The sequence below is a fragment of the Nasonia vitripennis genome (assembly GCF_009193385.2).
Source record: "Nasonia vitripennis strain AsymCx chromosome 1 unlocalized genomic scaffold, Nvit_psr_1.1 chr1_random0009, whole genome shotgun sequence".
NCBI classification, from domain to species: domain Eukaryota; kingdom Metazoa; phylum Arthropoda; class Insecta; order Hymenoptera; family Pteromalidae; genus Nasonia; species Nasonia vitripennis.
The window spans coordinates 490,921-496,920 of NW_022279596.1; positions in this window are offsets into that span (position 1 = coordinate 490,921).

The following is a 6,000-nucleotide window of genomic DNA, read 5'->3' on the forward strand; positions in this document are numbered from 1 at the left end:
ACGTATTTTTATTTTTAATTATTCAATTATTTGAAATTTTTTAAACAAATTTTGATGTTAAATTTTTATTTTTTTTTTACTGTGCTGATCATCCTCGCAAATATTAAGACAATTGTTACATAAACGTGATACAAATGTCCATGAGAAACAAAAGTTTTTATCCACTATTGAGCGCTAACTGCACGGTGGAAAAATGGACTGTTTAGGACACGGATAGGCCTAACAGCGGAATTATGTTAGTCAGTGATATAAAATAGCGTACGATACTCGTAGCATAAATAGTCTGATACGGCGCGGCGTTTTAGCGCCCTCGCTACGCTCGGATGCTAATACACACGGTACCGTAATGGGCTATTTATGCTACTTGTATCATAATATACTATTGTATCTAAAACGTAAATGATTCAAGAAGTATAATACGCTCTATATTTATATATTTTTCTTTTGCTTATTTTACAGCATGTAGAGGGATTAGGTACAGGTTTATAAAATAGTAGTCACAATTAAAATAAATAAATTTATTTTATAGACCACATCTCAAGTTTTTTCATAAGTACTGGTACAATAATTTTGTCCGTTCTTTCAATCCTTAATTTAAAACGCTCTCGATCTCGGGCTGCTTGCTCCCACTCTCCACGACGTGCCTTATTATATGTATACACCCATGTACACATTAAATGAACTGTTGGATTTTCTTGAAAACGCACGTCCTTCTTCATGTTGCTATTCATTTTGAGCATTTAGTTTACACTGCACACAATCTCTTTTTAAAGGTGGAACTCCACTCTCAATTGAATTATGCTCTCGACAGCGTAGACACTCCAAAATCTCTGAGTCCTGCTTTAGGTGCTCTGGCAGCTTATCCCAAGCTAGCTCGATACTATTGGCGGCAAATGTTATGAGGGATTCTCGTGGTAAATATGCAATATCTCCCAGAGTCATAAATGATAGGTTCTCTGTGCGATAAAATTCTCTGAAAGATCTCTCAAAAGATGGCGTATTGTCGTGATAAAACTTTTTCACCAACAATACATTTCTGTGTGCGCAGTTTGCCTTGAACGCTAACTTATGGTGTGGGCACAGTGGCTACAAAATATCATATTTCAGCCTTTGTAACGAGGGAAAGCCCATTTCACCCATATCAACTACGTGAAAATTGAACTTCTCGGGCCATTGCTTCTTCTCGGCTCCTTTGACGTACACAACACTCGCGTTATGTAGAACAGTTTTCAAGACATTTTCCAGCTCCTTGTAGGCCAGATCCATCTCTATGGCGTTGAGCTCGTAACGAATTTCCTCAAATAGAGGACATATGGCGTTGTTTACAAATTGCGTACCCTCGATAGCAGTGCCATCTGGCTTTTGCAATTTTCCACATATATGTAATGAACTGCACGAAGGCAGCACACATAGATCTTGATGTTGTATACCAATGCGAATTTCATCGCTGTTATTGAAATTCGATAAAGTATAGGGCTGATGCGCATGAATCTCGTAATGCGCAACAGATTCCTCAAATACGACAGGTGACTGTATGCTTAGCACCTCTTCCATTTCGCTGAAAGCAGCAAAATATTACACAACTTATTTTTTTCCAAGAACAACTCTTAAACCTAGACTTTTTAGAAACTGTATGTTTTGACGTGTTAGCGCTTTGAGCACTCGTCGACGACTGATCGCTCGAAGGCATGATACGTTACTATTATAACCTTTACCAACTTTAGTATCTTACACAATACCCATAATGCTCAGACTGATTTGATGTGTAATCTAATTGTTATGACTTCACCACGAAAATTAACTAAATGACCGTCTTGATCGACGATGTGGAGCTGCAAGTTATTTATAGTCTTGACGGTGACTGGTAGGTAAATAATTGGTGATGATACTTCGATAATCTTGTAGCCTGGTGAGACAGCTGGAAAGAATTCGTGTATGGTGTGTACCTTATGCTCATTTATGTATGCCCCAGATGTAATATTACACTCGACGCGTAAAGCGTTGATCTTGAGAATGGTTACTGGCAAGTCGGATTCGTAATCAGTATTTGGTGACAATACGCGACTCGTGAAACCCAACAATTTGCCGATAGAATCGTCTGGCTGGAAATCAATCGATTGATTACACTTGATCATGCAACGAAGGGTGTTGTTATTCGGCTTGAGTTTGAGGGTTATGCCTTTTGGTGCAAGCGCCTCTTTCAGACTCTTCTCAATGTCTTCAATCTCGTAGCAGTCTGTAGGCTAAATTATCACTTCTCCTCCCACGTAAAATTTGTTATTGCCTGTATCGATGTTTGGTATTGAATTGAATGTCAACAACTCAACAAGTCCGAGAACGTAACTTTTATTAGCTGAAAGTTCAAGCGGTGGAAAATATTGAGCTTCCAATACAGCTGAAGTTCCAGACAGGCTCAGTGTTAGTGAATCTTCCATGACTACTCGAACTAAACTGACTGAAGCCGAAGCAGAACCAACACTTATATATCATTCAGAAGAGATTTTAGGCAAAGATGCCCACAGTTGTAGCTATTGTAATCTTGATAATGCTCCTGATTGTACTTGACTCTGCTTACATTCCAATATTTCATGAGATCCTGAGGTGGCTGCAAATCTCCAAAACTGTCAAAATACACTACATGGTTGCCTCGTTTTCGATAGGCGACCCAATGCGTGCCTGGTCCGCTTTTATCGTCAAGATTGACGATTGCTGATTCACGATAGTGTGGTCCACTCGCTGGTAGTGCATTTCGCATGTAAGCACCCCGAAAATATGGGATTTTCAGGATGCTGGCATATTTGAGAAGGTCAGCGTCAGTTAGTGCGCGTTGCGGCAATTTGAAGTTTTTTTTTCTTAAACCTTGCCCACGTTTCAGGTACATACCATAGCCCTCTTTGTAAGGTTTCAGATAGAGACCTCGGCCACCGAGCGCAATAGCTTCCATTGTTTTGTTATGTCTTTGGCTTTCGTCAAGCTGTCGTTTAGCGGCGCTAGCATCGTTCACTGCTTTAGCGATACCAACAGCGCCACCTGCTAATGCACCTGTTGCACTCAAACCGGCAAATATCGGAACGAGAAATGGTAGGAATCCTCCGATTTTAGATGGGACTGACAGCATACGTGGAATACGTATATTTTGCTTGCCCCCAGCCTTGTTTACAGCTTGGCGAGCAGCCTTCAGAGCGCTACGAATGACTGCGTGAGAGTTGTTGCTTGGAACAGCAGAAGTGGAAGCAGCTTTGATCACTTTAGCCAGTGAAATAGATGGCTTCTTTTTAATCCGTTTATGGCCCATTCCAAACTTAGATTTTGCTTTCATGGTGCCTGCTATGGCGAAAGCAGCTACTTTTTCACCAACTCCTGCGTCTGCCGCTCGGACTCGCTCCCAGGCTTTTGCGGCCAAAACCTTATCTGCAGCGTTTCTTGCTTCAACGTTTTCTCGATTCTGTGAGTAGGCAATAACGTGCTTCTTGCAAGCTCTATCAAGAGTATTGATTTCAGGATCTCCACGTGTTAGACGTTTTGCTAGTTTAGTGCCGGGGCCGCAGAACTGATATCCTGGGAGATGCAACTCGACTGGGAGCTTATTGATAAGTTAATTCACTAAACCACGACCTTTGCGTTGTTGCTGCTTATGTATGATCATGATGCATGAGAGTACAGTTCTCAACTGATCCCAATACATTATAAACGCGCTTTTTATAGCTAACAGCAATAGTCGCTCTCAAGCTGACGAAGCGTTCACATGGATTTCCAGCAACAAAAAATCAAGCTACCGGTGTCGAATTTCGAGACTCTAACAGAGCAGCAAAAAGTGCAAAAATGTCACGGGGAATTACGCCTGGCAATATTCGAGCAGTATTTTGTGGATCATCAAATTGTGGTAAAACCAATACACTGCTCGCTCTCATAACGCATCCCAATGGACTCAAGTTTGAGAACGTGTACATCTATTCAAAGTCGCTGAAACAGCCCAAGTACAAATTTCTCGAGAAGCTTTTGCGACCTCTACCTGGTATACAGTACTTCCCCTACAGTGAACATGATACAGTTGTGCCACCTGACGACGTACTCCCTAATTCAATCATGGTTTTCGCTTGTGAGAGACAAGACAACGTCAGGGCTTTCTTTTGCATGGGAAGACACAAAAATGTAGACTGTTTCTATCTCTGTCAGTCATACACTCACATTCCGAAACATTTGGTGCGCAATAACGTAAATGTGCTAGTAGTTTTTCGTCAAGATGACGTAAATCTTAAACACATATACGATGATCATGTGAATCCCGATATGACACATACAAACCTCAAAGCTTTATGCTCAGCATGCTGGAAAGAGGGTAAACATGGATTTCTTTTTATCGACAAGGAGCGACCCATCAATGATGGACGATATAGAAAAGGTTTTGATTGCTTCGCCACAAATATATAACGTATAGCAGGTGTGAGTAGTTGCAGTAGACTGTGATTCATCAAATAGTCAACATGGCAGACTTTCGACGTGAAAAGGCAGTTCTTCAGCAAATTGACAAAGCTAGAGAAGCAATTAGACGCAAACATAGATTATTGAAGCAAGGTAAAGCTAGCATGGAAAAAGCTTGGGCGAGTCTTTTAAGCACATAGTAGATCCACTAGAGAAACAGGTGAGAGTGAAAGAAGAGGTTAAGCCAGATATTAAACAAGAGTTAAAAAAAGAAAAAAGTTTCGACGATGATGTTAAAGATGATGAAGATAATGAGGATGATACGCTACTGAATGAAACAGCTGATACTTCATTCGAAAGTGCTCAAGAGGATAGTGAGGACGAGAAGATTGAGAAAGACAGTAAAATAAAGAACAAGCATTCACTATCGTTAAAAGAAAATCATCATGAGAAAGACACGGAAATGAACAATAAGTATCTGTCGGCGTTAATGCAAAATCGCCAACGATATCTCGATCACGTGTTTGGAATTCGTCAAGATGGTCAAATACTCAAGATTGGTGATTCACCTATAGAAATCACCAGAAATAATATAATTGTTTTGAATAGAAAATATCCAAAAACTGAAGGACTGCAAGAGCTGCTTTTTAGACTACATCCAGATGAGGCCTTGATTAAGTCAGATGATTTGCAAAATTATAAAAATATTCTCGAAGCTACAAACGCACACAGAAAATATTACAGTTACAACCAGCCTATACGTCAACAGAACAGTAAGAAATATAATAACATCATTGCTCCACTTTTCAAAGTGCAAAGCAAGACCGGTGGTGGGCTTCTACCAAGATATAAAGTTGCAAGAAAAGGAACTCTCATGGACTACATATATTGGGATGATCCCAACGAACTAGTTGATCGTCTACGCTTGCTCATGGCTGAACGATTAGCTGGAAATAATAGTCATCTGAACGAAATCCATTCCATCATCGAAGAGTTGCGAGAAGCTAAAATTATATATTAACCGTAAACGTGAGCACGTTGAAGTCAGTAGCAAGATGAGCGTCGATGTGTTTGGACGTCAGTCGAATCGCTCTAAAGGTCGTCGTGGTCCATCTGGTGTCTGCTACAAACTAACTGCCGACGGACACTTCGACATTGGAAGCAGAAGATTGTGTAACGTAGCAGAACCCCTAGAGCTCAACGATGCAGTGAATTTAGCAGCCCTTCAGCGATCAATCAATTCGGAAATACGCAGCGTTCACGAGATCACAAGTGATCTGAGACAATCGATTGATGCTGTAGAATTAGCTGCACATATCGCAAAGGATGAGAATGCGGAAAAACTGAGAAAAATAGATTTAGCTATAAGTGAATTGTATGAGATTCTGCTTAAAAATTCTCAGAATAATAATGACTCATCAAAAGGCTAGACTAGTGGAGGAACTTCATAAGCCAGCTCGGCGTAATTATCAGCGTCGACGGTTTATAATGCGTGGCTTGGACGATACCTGGCAAACTGATCTGGTGGAAATGCAGCCATATGCACAAGAGAACAAAGGTTACAAGTACCTGCTAACG